The sequence below is a fragment of the Panulirus ornatus genome, chromosome 59 (genome assembly GCF_036320965.1).
Source record: "Panulirus ornatus isolate Po-2019 chromosome 59, ASM3632096v1, whole genome shotgun sequence".
In the NCBI taxonomy this organism is placed as follows: Eukaryota; Metazoa; Arthropoda; class Malacostraca; order Decapoda; family Palinuridae; genus Panulirus; species Panulirus ornatus.
In genome coordinates this window covers 18562370-18577528 of record NC_092282.1, presented here as the reverse complement: position 1 = coordinate 18577528, position 15159 = coordinate 18562370, and the positions used below count along the sequence as shown (strand labels likewise).

Genomic DNA, 15159 nt, shown 5'->3' with positions numbered 1-15159 from the left:
AGTGCAGTGTGAGAGATAGGTGATTATTAGCACTTATGCACCTGGCAAAGGGAAGAAAGATGATGATAGGGGAGTGCTTAGGAGCAGCTGAGTGAGCTTGTCAGCAGTTTTAATGCAAAAGAACGAGTATTAGTGATGGGTGATTTATAAGTAAAAGTGAGTAATCTGGCAGTTGAAGGTATAATTGTGGAACTGGATCACATGGGTAATCAGTACTGTGAAGAAGAATTGTGAACAGCTTGGAAAGTTGTGCTGAGAAAGGGCTGGCAACTGAGAATACCTGCTTCAAAAGAGATAAATGTAAGTGTAAGTGGGTGAGTTGGAAAGATGGTAAAAGAGCATTATCTATCTATCTATCTATATCTCTGACACTCTCATTAACGGGATGGCAACTGCAAAGAGGCTTTACTTAACCCTGTCCTTACATACCTCCCTCACATACACATTCCAAGCACTCTTCCACCATTTCTCTCCCTCCAGTATTCTTCCATTCTATTTCTCCATGTCACAGATGATCTTCCTCTCACATCAAACCCTTTAATCATACAATCATAAACTCCCCTTGTAAACCTCTCATCTTGTATTCTTTCCATAAGCCCACACCACCTCAAAATATTACATCTCACTCACTCATAACACTCCACAATTCAATCCCTTTGCACTTTTTGCGATAATAAGTCTTTTGTACACCTCCATCATTTTCTTTATTCCATCCAGTCATACCACATGCTCATCTCAAATAGCTCATTTCCACATCCTATGACTTTTGTGACTCATTCCATAAAATCATAAACTCCACTTGTAAACTTCTCATCCTGTATTCTTTCCATAAGCCCAAACCACCTCAAAATATTACATCTCACTCATAATTCAATCCCTTTGCATTTTTTGCAATAATAAGTCTCTTGTACACCTCCACCATTTTCTTCATTCCATCCAGTCATAACACATGCTCATCTCAAATAGCTCATTTCCACATCCTACGACTTTTGTGACTCATTCCATGTCCATGTCTTGAATGCATAGGTCAGGGTTGGGAAGACTATGCAGTCCTTTAATCCTCCCTCAACTTCCAAACCTCTACCTTTCATTGTTCTATTTTGGGACCCAATGACTCTTTACCCTGAAATGCTCTCTCCCTTATCTCCCCTACCATACCACCAACCTTACCCAAGACAGCTCCTAAATACTTAAAAAACCTCTTCCAGTCTTTCGTCCCCACATCTATGTCAGAGTTTAGTACGTTTTCTTTTCTCACCCTATTGGGTTTTATAAAATATATATTTTAACTCTGCTTACTTTCTAAACCACTACTTTACTTTCACTCGCATTTGCCTTCAATCATCTACACTCACAAATATCATAAAGCTCACGTATAACCTTCTTCAACTCCTCTTCACTCTCAGCAAACAACACAGCATTATCCACAAACAGGCTCGTCACTAGCCACTACATGTTACCACCACACTCCATCTTTACACCACCTTTCCCTAGTTTTACTGTCACCTCTTTCATTACTCCATCTATAACTATCTATCTATCTACCTATATCTCTGATGCCTGTTCCATCCTAGAACTCCCTCAAGGGGCTGGCCACAGCAAAATAGTCACCATAACTAATGAACTCCAATGCCGCTTCTTAACCTTTAGTGCTTAACCCTTAACAGGCCACTGGCAGACAGCAACTCTAGTGCAGTGTTTGTAGAGGCTCCTACTGACTCCTACAACCTAATGCGTCTACCTAATGTCCCAACCTACTACTTCCACCTAATGCTCCTACCTAAATCTTCCTAACTAATAACTGGGGATAGGGGAGAAAGAATACTTCCCACGCATTCCTCATGTGTTGTAGAAGGCGACTAAAGGGGACAGGAGCGGAGGGCTGGAAACCCTCCCCTCCTTGTATTTCAACTTTCTAAAAGGGGAAACAGAAGGAGTCACGCGGGGAGTGCTCATCCTCCTCGAAGGCTAAGATTGGGATGTTTAAATGTGTGTGGATGTAACCAAGATGAGAAAAAGGTGAGGTATGCAGTATGTTTGAGGAAAGGAACCTGGATGTTTTGGCTCTGAGTGAAACGAAGCTCAAGGGTAAACGGGAAGAGTGGTTTGGGAATGTCTTGGGAGTAAAGTCAGGGGTTAGTGAGAGGACAAGAGCAAGGGAAGGAGTAGCACTACTCCTGAAACAGGAGTGGTGGGAGTATGTGAGAGAGTGTAAGAAAGTAAACTCTAGATTGATATGGGTAAAACTGAAAGTGGATGGAGAGAGAAGGGTCATTATTGGTGCATATGCACCTCGGCATGAGAAGAAAGATCATGAGAGGGAGCAGCTAAGTGAGTGTGTTAGTAGTTTTGATGCACGAGACCGGATTATAGTGATGGGTGATTTTAATGCAAAGGTGAGTAATGTGGCAGTTGAGGGAATAATTGGTGTACATGGGGTGTTCAGTGTTGTAAATGGAAATGGTGAAGAGCTTGTAGATTTATGTGCTGAAAAAGAACTGGTGATTGGGAATACCTGGTTTCAAAAGAGAGATATACATAAGTATACATATGTAAGTAGGAGAGATGGACAGAGAGCGTTATTGGATTACGTGTTAATTGATAGGCGCGCAAAAGAGAGATTATTCGGATGTTAATGTGCTGAGAGGTGCAACTTGAGGGATGTCTGATCATTATCTTGTGGAGGTGAAGGCGAAGATTTGTAGAGGTTTTCAGAAAAGAAGAGAGAATGTTGGAGTGAAGAGAGTGGTGAGAGTAAGTGAGCTTGGGTAGGAGACTTGTGTGAGGAAGTACCAGGAGAGAATGAGTACAGAATGGAAAAAGGTGAGAACAAAGGAAGTAAGGGGAGTGGGGGAGGAATGGGATGTCTTTAGGGAAGCAGTGATGGCTTGCGCAAAAGATGCTTGTGGCATGAGAAGCGTGGGAGAAGGACAGATTAAAAAGGGTGGTGAGTGGTGGAATGAAGAAGTAAGATTGTTCGTGAAAGAGAAGAGAGAGGCATTTGGATGACTTTTGCAGGGAAATAATGCAAATGAGTGGGAGATGTATAAAAGAAAGAGGCAGGAGGTCAAGAGAAAGGTGCAAGAGGTGAAAAAGAGGGCAAATGAGAGTTGGGGTGAGAGAGTATCATTAAATTTTAGGGAGAATAAAAAGATGTTTTGGAAGGAGGTACATAAAGTGCGTAAGACAAGGGAATCAATGGGAACTTCAGTGAAGGGGGCTAATGGGGAGGTGGTAACAAGTACTGGTGATGTGAGAAGGAGATGGAGTGAGTATTCTGAAGGTTTGTTGAAAGTGTTTGATGATAGAGTGGTAGATATAGGGTGTTTTGGTCGAGGTGGTGTGCAAAGTGAGAGGGTTAGGGAAAATGATTTGGTAAACAGAGAAGAGGTAGTAAAAGCTTTGTGGAAGATGAAAGCCAGCAAGGCAGTAGGTTTGGATGGTATTGCAGAGGAATTTATTAAAAAAGGGGGTGACTGTATTATTGACTGGTTGGTAAGGTTATCTAATGTATGTATGACTCATGGTGAGGTGCCTGAGGATTGGCAGAATGCATGCATAGTGCCATTGTACAAAAATGCAAAGGGGATAAAAGTGAGAGCTCAAATTAAAGAGGTACAAGTTTGTTGAGTATTCCTGGGAAATTATATGGGAGGCTATTGAATGAGAGGGTGAAGGCATGTACAGAGCATCAGATTGGGGAAGAGCGGTGTGATTTCAGGAGTGGTAGAGGATGTGTGGATCAGGTGTTTGCTTTGAAGAATGTATGTGAGAAATACTTAGAAAAGCAAATGGATTTGTATGTAGCATTTATGGATCTGGAGAAGGCATATGATAGAGTTGATAGACATGCTCTGTGGAAGGTATTAAGAATATATGGTGTGGGAGGCAAGTTGTTAGAAGCAGTGAAAAGTTTTTATCGAGGATGTAAGGCATGTGTACGTGTAGGAAGAGAGGAAAGTGATTGGTTCTCAGTGAATGTAGGTTTATGGCAGGGGCCTGCGATGTCTCCATGGTTGTTTAATTTGTTTATGGATGGGGTTGTTAGGGAGGTGAATGTAAGAGTTTTGGAAAGAGGGGCAGGTATGTAGTCTGTTGTGGATGACAGAGCTTGGGGAGGGAGTTAGTTGTTGTTCGCTGATGATACAGCACTGGTGGCTGATTCGGGTGAGAAACTGCTGAAGCTGGTGACTGAGTTTGGTAAAGTGTGGAAAAGAAGAAAGCTGAGAGTAAATGTAAATAGGAACAAGGTTATTAGGTTCAGTAGGGTTGAGGGACAATTCAATTGGGAGGTAAGTTTGAATGGAGAAAAACTGGAGGAAGTGAAGTGTTTTAGATATCTGGGAGTGGATTTGGCAGCAGATGGAACCATGGAAGTGGAAGTGAATCATAGGGTGGGGGTGGGGGTGAAAGTTCTGAAAGCGTTCAAAAATATGTGGAAGCCAAGAACATTATCTCGGAAAGCAAAAATAGGTATGTTTGAAGGAATAGTGGTTCCAACAATGTTATGTGGTTGCAAGGCGTGGGCTATGGATAGAGTAGTGCGGAGGAGGGTGGATGTGCTGGAAATGAGACATTTGAGGACAATATGTGGTGTGAGGTGGTTTGATCGAGTAAGTAATAATAGGGTAAGAGAGATGTGTGGTAATAAAAAGAGTGTGGTTGAGAGAGTCCACACACACAAATATACATACCCATACATCTCAATGTATACATATATATACACACACAGACATATACATATATGCACATGTACATAATTCATACTGTCTGCCTTTATTCATTCCCATCGCCACCCCGCCACACATGAAATAAAAACACCCTCCCCCTCATGTGCGCGAGGTAGAACTAGGAAAAGACAACAATGGCCACATTCGTTCACACTCAGTCTCTAGGTGTCATGTAATAATGCACCAAAACCAAAGCTCCCTTTCCACATCCAGGCCCCACAGAACTTTCCATGGTTTACCCCAGACACTTCACATGCCCTGGTTCAATCCATTGACAGCACATTGTTCCCAGTATACCACATCATTGCAATTTACTCTATTCCTTGCACGCCTCTCACCCTTCTGCATGTTCAGGCCCCGATCACTTAAAATCTTTTTCACTCCATCTTTCCACCTCCAATTAGGTCTCCCACTTCTCCTTGTTCCTTCCATCTCTGACACATATATCCTCTTGGTCAATCTTTCCTCACTCATTTTCTCCATGTGACTAAACCATTCCAAAACACCCTCTTCTGCTCTCTCAACCACACTCTTTTTATTACCACACATCTCTCTTACCCTATTATTACTTACTCGATCAAACCACCTCACACCACATATTGTCCTTAAACATCTCATTTCATCATTTACATAAGTAAGATATTTAAAGTACACTATACATATTCACATGATGGTCTATCTACTCTTAATCTGGGTCAAGCTTCAGCACATAATGTAAATTAAAAGTTACCAATTATCATAAATCAGCAAAATTCCTAGTCATTTACCTGCAACATGTGGGAATGTTTGGGAACCCTGGCTTGTAAGTTACACATAAAAAATAAAACAATGAATTTTACAAATTTGTAAACTTTTTCTAATCTTTTCATTTAGTAACCAAATGATAATCACTATGTATAACCAGTTAATATATTACTGTAAGAAAAATCGTCTTCTAGATGTTTCCATATCATGTCTCTTGAAGGCCCACTTATTATCTACTTTGAAAGCCCTAGACGTAACATGAATCTTGGTACCAACTCCAACAGTCTGACTTTCTGTATGTTCTTAACTTCGTACCTGTGATGCCGGAAGAATAATTTATCTCTGGTTATGGAATGTACTCTCTTTACACCTTTAAAATCTGGCTTATGATGAAACAGTGTTCCTAGCATGTGAGCCACAACTCATCCTAATCAAGGTTTGAAGTTACTGAGAATTATCTCAGATCTATGGGCCTTAATTTCTCTACAGTTTCTATTAACTTCATTATATATTTCGGGATTAACTATTCTGAAAAGCACTGTGGGTCCCTCTGGTAAGTGGACAAGAAGAAGGCCTTTGGTACTCTTTTATTCTCACTGACAACCAAAATATATGTGAAGTGCTTCTTGGCAGCTCCTTTGATCATCTTAAAACTAGTCCTCTTTCTCTATCTTGGTTTGACTTCAGGAATCAGACAGCACAACTCATGGATAAAAGCAATATTTTTTGAATACAGATTATTGTTGCATGTCACCACAATCTTTGGAACATCATAAGATTTTTAAAATATGAAGCATCTGTATCCACTGCTCTTTCCTGTTCTAATTCCTCATCTTCATATGTGATGGTCTCGATCTTTCTCACACAGAATTGAAAGTGTGAGGCGTTTGTTTGGAAGGGCATCATTTTTTGCCTCTTCATTGGTACTGTCCACCCAAACTATGTTGTTATTTGTGGATGCCACAATGACATTATGCAGCACTGCCTTACATTCACATGTACACTGAAACTTCGTTCAACAGTCCATCCTTTCTTACACATGCATTTGCTACTCTATAGAAGACTTCCACACCATCCAGCAGTTGTCCCCCTTCACCATGTATCCTTGAAACAGCTCATAAAACAGTCCATTCAATTCTGTTGTACGCTTTGTTGAGATCCATAAAAGCTAAACACTTTCCCATGGTCATATTTCATCACAAAAATCTAATCCACACAACCCCTTCTTAAAACCCCCTTGCTCCTCACTTATTCTGCACTGAGTAACTTCCATCAATCTATCAATCAACACTCTTGCATACACTTTATCTGGTATACTTAACATATTCATTCCCTCATAATTGCTACATACATCCTCAGCACCTTTTCCTTTCAATAAAAGAACAATAATAGCTTTTACCTAAATCTCAAGCACAACCTTCTGTTTCCATGCTAAATCACATATCAAATGCACCCACTTTATCACCCTTTCTCCTCCATACATCAGCATTTCAGCCATAATCCCATTCACTCCAGGTGCCTTTCATATCTTCAACCTCATTATCGCCCATTTTACCTCTCTGCTTGCTTCAAGCCTATGCACTTATATCCTTTTCCTGCCATTCTCCATACTCATATATGTAACAACTGCTGCCTCACCTTCTATATTCATCATCTTTCAAATATTCTTGCCATCTTCCTTTCACTTCTTTCTGATTCAGCAACTCCCCTTCCTTACTTTTCATATAAAAATCTCCACTCTTACATATACCTCTTTCTTTTTTCATCTCTTTTTAGTGCGATATATTTTCCCTAAACATTTTACTTCGCTCTCTTCTAAAATCTTCTTCTACTCTTTCTTTGCTTTCCTCTAACAGCTTATAATATTTTGTTTACACATCTTATATTCTTCCTTCTTCCTTTGTTAAACTTCCACTAGTACATTCTTTTCAAGCAATCTACCATATGATTTTTTTCTTCTCTTCACAGCATTCCTGATCTCATCCATCCACCATGCATTTTCCTTTTTATCATTATATCTCATGACACTGTATCTAATGAGGCAGGAAGCGTTGCTGCTATGAGAAGTAAAAAAAAAGCTTAGAATTTGGAAAAGTTGTTCAGTTTCAGTACCTTGAGGGGATACTCTAGTTTTACAAGAGTATCCAAGCCTCATCCTGCCTTCTTGTGGTGACCTTGTTAGTACACCCCTTAGGGGTGGAACTAAAGGGGGAGGTACTGCCCAATTCCATCAGGGCAATCCTTTTGAATTTCGACAAACATTTGAGGTGTGCTGTCACTTTTTAGTTTTTCAACAATTTTGGAGCCTGCTGCCTCTGGAAACACTGTGGTGGAGTTGCCCTATGCCAGTGTCCTGTCAAGGGTGAGGCATAAAAAGCTAAGAAGCAGCACTGGAGTCTACCAGTTATACCAAGGATTATAAGAGATAAGCGATTGAGGGCAACAGTGCTGAATGTGAATGGGATTACTAGCGAGAGTAAAAGGAGGTGGTTTGTGGAGAGGTTTACAAGTTTTAGCTTGGATGTGTTAGGGATTGGAAAAACCCATATCCTTAGGCAGGATGTGTAAAGTGAAATAGAAATGATGAATGCAAGCTATGGGAGAGCATGGAAGAAGGTGTGGTATGGATGGGTATGAGTGAAAATTATTGGGAAGAGGGAAAGAAGGATGTGCAATTCTGCTATCACCAAGAGTGTGGGAGGGTGTTACAGAGCATGGAAGGAATGGATCAAGAATAGTGTGGGTAAAAGGAAAGATTGGGATTATAAAGTATGCATGGGTATGTGTACGTGCCTGTGAATGTGAAGACTGTCTGAGGTAAGAATAAAATGAAACTTTTCTGGAGAAATTTGAATGACTGTATAAACCATTTTGAGAATGAGAGAAACATGGTCATATACAAATGCAAAAGTGGGATGAGATGAAATTGGTGAGATAGTTGATAAACAGGGAGTGCTCGGAGTAAATATGAATGAACTGGTAAACAGAGAGTGCCCAGAGTAAATGAGAACGGAAGTTATCTTGTGGATATTTGTGCTGAGAGGTGTTTATTCATTGCAAACAGCTTTTTTCAGCACAAGATGATCCACAGATATACATGGATGAGGAATGATGGAAGACAATAGCAAAAGGCTTTGATCAACTACATTACAGAGGATGAAAGATTGAGAAAGGCCAAGTGAAATAATCCTTTGGAGGCTGACCACTTCGTAGTTCTTGTGGGGATGAGGATCAGGGAGAAGTGGAGGTACAGTGCAAGAAAGAATTGAGAGGTAAAAGAGTTGGCAAGCAAGATGAATCAGAAAGGAGTATGAAAGGAAGGTAACAAAGTGTAGATGGAAATGCAGTGAATGTTGAGATGCAGTCATGTGTGAATGAGGTGTCTAAAATATTCAAAGAAATACTATAGAAGGCTGTACAATAAGTAATTGGATACAAGGTTGGGAGATATAGGAATAATAAAGGCAATGCATGGTGGACAGAAGAGATCAGAAATGCTGTGGAAGAAAAAAAAGACATATGGTAGACTGCTTGAAAGGAATGTGCCAGTGGAAGTTCAGCACAGGAGGTGGGGGGGGGGAGAATATAAAATATGTAAGCAGAATGTTCAGAAGCTGATTGAGGAAAGCAAAGAACAGATGAAGATTTTGAAAGGAAGTTAAGTGAAAAATTTTGGGATAATTAAAAATCTATACTGGAAGGAGGTGAAAAAGTAAAGGGGTGGTTGTAAGTGTGGAAATGTTCATGTGAGAAGTAAGGAAAGGGAGTTCCTGAATCAAGAGGAGGAAGTGAAAGGAAGATGGAAAGAGTATTTTGAAGAAGTGATGAATGTGAAAGGGCAGGCAGCAGTTGTTACACTCATGGGAATGGAGGATGGAAGGAAGAAGATACAAGTGCCTACAGCAAAAAGGGAGATAAGAAGGGCAATAATGAGGCTGAAGGTAGGAAAGGCACCTGGAGCAGATGGAATTATGGCTGAAATTCTGAATTATGGAGGAGAAAGTGTGATAGATTGCATGCATCTGATATGCAATTTAGCATGGAAACAGAAGATTGTGTCTGAGGATTGGGTGAAAGCTATTACTGTTCCTTTATTCAAAGGAAAGGGTGCTAAGGGTGTATGTAGCAATTATATGGGAATAAGTCTGTTAAGTATACCAGGAAAAGCATATGCAAGAATATTCACTGATTGTGATGAAAGTGATTAAATGCAAGTGGGTTTTAGGAAAGTTAGGGGATGTGTGGATCAGATTTTTGTGGTAAAGATGACCATGGAAAAGTATCTAGCAAAAGTTTAAGAAGTTGTATGCATCTTTTATGGATCTAGAGAAAGCATATGACTGAGTCAAGTGGAACACTTTACGGGATGTGTTAAGGATATGTGGTGTAGGGGAACAACTGTTGGGTGGTGCTAAAGCCTCCTATATTGGAGCAAATTCATATGTAAGAGTGGATGGAGAGAGGAGTGAAAGTTTTGGGATACAGGTAGGTGTGAGGTGGGGCTGTTTGATATCACTATGGCTTTTTAATACATACATGGATGGAGAAATAAAAGAGATGAAATCAAAACTAGGGAAAGGTGTGCAGAGATATTGTGTGGCAGTGAGATACGGAGGCTAGTGGCAAGCCTGTGAATGGATGATGCTGTGTTGTTTGCTGAGAGTGAAGAGGAGTTGCAGATAGTTGTAAGTGTGTTTTATCATGTATATGAGTGGACATTATCCCAGAAAGCAAAAATGGGCATGTTTGAGGGAATAGTGGTTCCAACAATGTTATATGGCTTTTTGATAAACACATAGATGGAGAAATAAGAGAGATGAAATCAAAATTAGGGAAAAGGGGTGCAGAGACGGAGTGTGGCAGTGAGATATGGTGGCTGGTGGCAAGTCTGTGAACGGATGATGCTGTGTTGTTTGCTGAGAGTGACGAGGAGTTGCATATGGTTGTAAGTGTGTCTTATGATGTATATAAGTGAACATTATCTCGGAAAGCAAAAATGGGTGTTTTTGAAGGAATAGTGGGTCCAACAATGTTATATGGTTGCGAGGCGTAGGCTATATATAGGGTTGTGCGGAGGAGGGTGGATGTGTTGGAGGTGAGGTGTTTGAGGACAATGTGTGGTGTCAGGTGGTTTGGTCGAGTAAGTGGTGGGGGAGGTGTATGGTAGTGAAGGGAGTGTGGTTGAGGGAGCGGGGGAGGGTGTGTTGGGGTGGTTTGGTCACATGGAGGGAGTGAGTGAGATGAGATTGACAGGGGGACGTGTGTGTCAGAGGTGGAGGGAACGAGAAGTTGGGGGGACCAAATTGGAGGTGGAAGGATGGAGTGAGGAAGATTTTGAGTGATCAGGGCCTAAACATATGGGAGGGTGAGGAGAATGGAGTGAATTGGAGCGATGGGGTAAACCGGGGTCAATGTGCTGTCAATGAATTGAACCAGGGCGTGTGAAGTGTCTGGGGTGGACCATGGAAGGTTTTGTAGGACCTGGATGTGGAGGAGGAACTGTGGTTTCGGTCCATTACACATAACAGCTAGAGACTGAGTGTGAACGAATGTAGCCTTTGTTGTCTTTTCCTAGCGCTGCCTCACGCGTGTGCAGGGGAAGGGGGATACCATTTCATGTGTGGCGCGGTGGCGAAGGAAATAGCTGAGGGCAGCAAGTATGAATATGTACATGCGTATATATGTATTTGTCTGTGTATAGCAAGTATGAATATGTACATGTGTATATATGTATTTGTCTGTGTATGTATATGTATGTAAACATAGAAATGATAGAGTGTAAGAAAGTATTTATATGTATGTACACATAGAGATGATAGAGTGTAAGAAAGTATGTATATGTATGTACTCATAGAAATGATAGAGTGTAAGAAAGTAAACTCTAGCTTGATATGGGTACAACAGAAAGTGGATGGAGAGAGATGGGTGATTATTGGTGTATATGCACCTGGGCATGAGAAGAAAGATCATGAGAGGCAAGTGATTTCGGAGCAGCTGAGTGAGTGTGTTAGTGGTTTTGATGCACAAGACCAGGTTATAGTGATAGGTGATTTGAATGCAAAGGTGAGTAATGTGGCAGTTAAGGGAATACTTGGTGTACATAGGGTGTTCAGTGTTGTAAATGGAAATGGGGAAGAGCTTGTAGATTTGTGTGCTGAAAAAGGGCTGGTGCTTGGGAAAACTTGGTTTAAAAAGAGAGATATACATAAGTATACATATGTAAGTAGGAGAGATGGCCAGAGAGCGTTATTGGATTACGTGTTAATTGATAGGCATGCGAAAGAGAGACTTTTGGATGTTAATGTGCTGAGAGGTGCAACTGGAGGGATGTCTGATCATTATCTTGTGGGGGCGAAGGTGAAGATTTGTAGAGGTTTTCAGAAAAGAAGAGAGAATGTTGGGGTGAAGAGAGTGGTGAGAGTAAGTGAGCTTGGGAAGGAGACTTGTGTGAGGAAGTACCAGGAGAGACTGAGTACAGAATGGGAAAAGGTGAGAACAAAGGATATAAGGGGAGTGGGGGAGGAATGGCATGTATTTAGGGAAGCAGAGATGGCTTGCGCAAAAGATGCTTGTGGCATGAGAAGCATGGGAGGTGGGCAGATTAGAAAGGGTAGTGAGTGGTGGGATGAGGAAGTAAGATTGCCAGTGAAAGAGAAGAGAGAGGCATTTGGACAATTTTTGCAGGGAAAAAATGCAAATGAGTGGGAGATGTATAAAAGAAAGAGGCAGGAGGTCAAGAGAAAGGTGCAGGAGATGAAAAAGAGGGCAAATGAGAGTTTGGGTGAGAGAGTATCAGCAGGAGGTCAAGAGAAAGGTGCAGGAGATGAAAAAGAGGGCAAATGAGAGTTTGGGTGAGAGAGTATCATTGAATTTCAGGGAAAATAAAAAGATGTTTTGGAAGGAGGTAAATAAAGTGCGTAAGACAAGGGAACAAATGGGAACATCAGTGAAGGGGGCTAATGGGGAGGTGATAACAAGTAGTGGTGATGTGAGAAGGAGACGGAGTGAGTATTTTGAAGGTTTGTTGAATGTGTTTGATGATAAGAGTGGCAGATGTAGGGTGTTTTGGTTGAGGTGGTGTGCAAAGTGAGAGGGTTAGGGAGAATGATTTGGTAAACAGAGTAGAGGTAGTAAAAGCATTGTGGAAGATGAAAGCCGGCAAGGCAGTGGGTTTGCATGGTACTGCAGTGATATTTATTAAAAAAGGGGGTGACTGCATTGTTGACTGGTTGGTAAGGTTATTTCATGTATGTATGACTCATGGTGAGGTGCCTGAGGATTGGCGGAATGCTTGCATAGTGCCATTGTACAAAGGCAAAGGGGATAAAGGTGAGTGCTCAAATTACACAGGTATAAGTTTGTTGAGTATTCCTGGGAAATTATATGGGAGGGTTTTGACTGAGAGGGAAAAGGCATGTACAGAGCATCAGATTGGGGAAGAGCAGTGTGGTTTCAGAAGTGGATCAGGTGTTTGCTTTGAAGAATGTATGTGAGAAATACTTAGAAAAGCAAATGGATTTGTATGTAGCATTTATGGATCTGGAGAAGGCATATGATAGAGTTGACAGAGATGCTCTCTGGAAGGTATTAAGAATATATGGTGTGGGAGGCAAGTTGTTTGAGGCAGTGAAAAGTTTTTATCAAGGATGTAAGGCATGTGTATGTGTAGTAAGAGAGGAAAGTGATTGGTTCTCAGTGAATGTAGGTTTGCGGCAGGGGTGCGTGATGTCTCTGTGGTTGTTTAATTTGTTTATTGAAGGGGTTGTTAGGGAGGTGAATGCAAGAGTTTTGGAAAGAGGGGCAAGTATGCAGTCTATTGTGGATGAGAGAGCTTGGGAAGTGAGTCAGTTGTTGTTCGCTAATGATACAGCGCTGATGGCTGATTCGAGTGAGAAACTGCAGAAGCTGGTGACTGAGTTTGGTAAAGTGTGTGAAAGAAGAAAGCTGAGAGTAAATGTGAATAAGAGCAAGGTTATTAGGTACAGTAGGGTTGAGGGACAAGTCAATTGGGAGGTAAGTGTGAATGGAGAAAAACTAGAGGAAGTGAAGTGTTTTAGATATCTGGGAGTGGATTTGGCAGTGGATGGAACCATCAAAGTGGAAGTGAATCATAGGGTGGGGGACGAGGCGAGAGTTTTGGGAGCGTTGAAAAATGTGTGGAAGTCGAGAATGTTATCTTGGAAAGCAAAAATGGGTATGTTCGAAGGAATAGTGGTTCCAACAATGTTATATGGTTGCGAGGCGTGGGCTATAGATAGAGTTGTGCGGAGGAGTGTGGATGTGCTGGAAATGGGATGTTTGAGGACAATATGTGGTATGAGGAGGTTTGATCGAGTAAGTATTGAAAGAGTAAGAGAGATGTGTGGTAATAAAAAGAGTGTGGTTGAGAGAGTAGAAGCGGGTGTTTTGAAATGGTTTGGTCACATGGAGAGAATGAGTGAGGAAAGACAAAGAGGATATATGTGTCAGAGGTGGAGGGAACAAGGAGAAGTGGGAGACCTAATTGGAGGTGGAAAGATGGAGTGAAAAAGATTTTGAGTGATCGGGGCCTGAACATGCAGGAGGGTGAAAGGCATGCAAGGAACAGAGTGAATTGGAACAATGTGGTATACCGGGGTCGACGTGCTGTCAATGGATTAAACCAGGGCATGTGAAGCATCTGGGGTAAACCATGGAAAGCTTTGTGGAGCCTGAATGTGGAAAGGGAGCTGTGGTTTCGGTGCATTATATATGACAGCTGGAGGCTGAGTGTGAACAAATGTGGCCTTTGTTTTTTTCCTGGCCCTACCTCGCGCATATGTGGGGGGAGGGGGTTGTCATTTCATGTGTGGCAGGGTGGCGACAGAATGAATAAGGGCAGTCAGTATGAATTATGTACATGTGTATATATGTATATGTCTGTGTGTGTATATATATGTATATGTTGAGATGTATAGGTATGTATATGTGCTGTGTGTGGACGTGTATGTATATACATGTGTATGTGGGTGGGATGGGTCATTCTTTCGTCTGTTTCCTTGCACTACCTCGCTAACGCGGGAGACAGCGACAAAGTATAACAAATGAATAAATAAACATTGAAATGTATTGGTATGTACATGTGCATGTATGTATATAAATGTGTATGTAGGTGGGTTGAGTCATTCTTTCGTCTGTTTCCTTGTGCTACCTCGCTAACGCGGGAGACAGCGACAAAGTACAATAAAAATAAATAAATAATAAATAAGTGATTGAAGGTAAATGCAAGTAAAAGTAAAGTAATGGAGTTTGAAAGTAAACAGAGTGAAAGTATAGATTTTGTAAAACCATAAAGAGTAAGAGAAAAAGGTGTACTAAATTGTGCTTTCAATATTGGGGGAAAAAGACAGAAAGAAAAGAAAGAATTTGAGTATCTAAGTGCTGCTTTGGGTAAGTTTGGTGATATGGAAGGAGAGATAAGGGCAAGAGCAGTACAACGAAGAGTAATGAAGGGTAGAGGTGTAAGTATAGAAGTGAAGTGAGCATTAAGGAACAGCATAGTCCTCCCAACCCTGACCTATGCAGCCAAAACAAAGACATAGAATGAGTTGCAGAAGTCAAGAATCCAGGCTGTGGAAAGGAGCCACTATTTGGGAAGAACATGTGGTATGACTAAATGGAATGAAGAAAAAAAGTAATGAAGGGGTATATGAGAGAAATAGTATGG

The 15159-nt window shown here is 41.2% G+C and overlaps 1 protein-coding gene and 1 pseudogene across 1 annotated transcript in view; both read right to left on the bottom strand.

Moving 5' to 3' along the window:
- Nucleotides 1-15159, bottom strand: part of LOC139767160 (uncharacterized) — a 1522454-nt gene that overhangs the window by 431644 nt on the left and 1075651 nt on the right.
- Nucleotides 5643-6361, bottom strand: LOC139767364 (probable ribosome production factor 1; annotated as a pseudogene).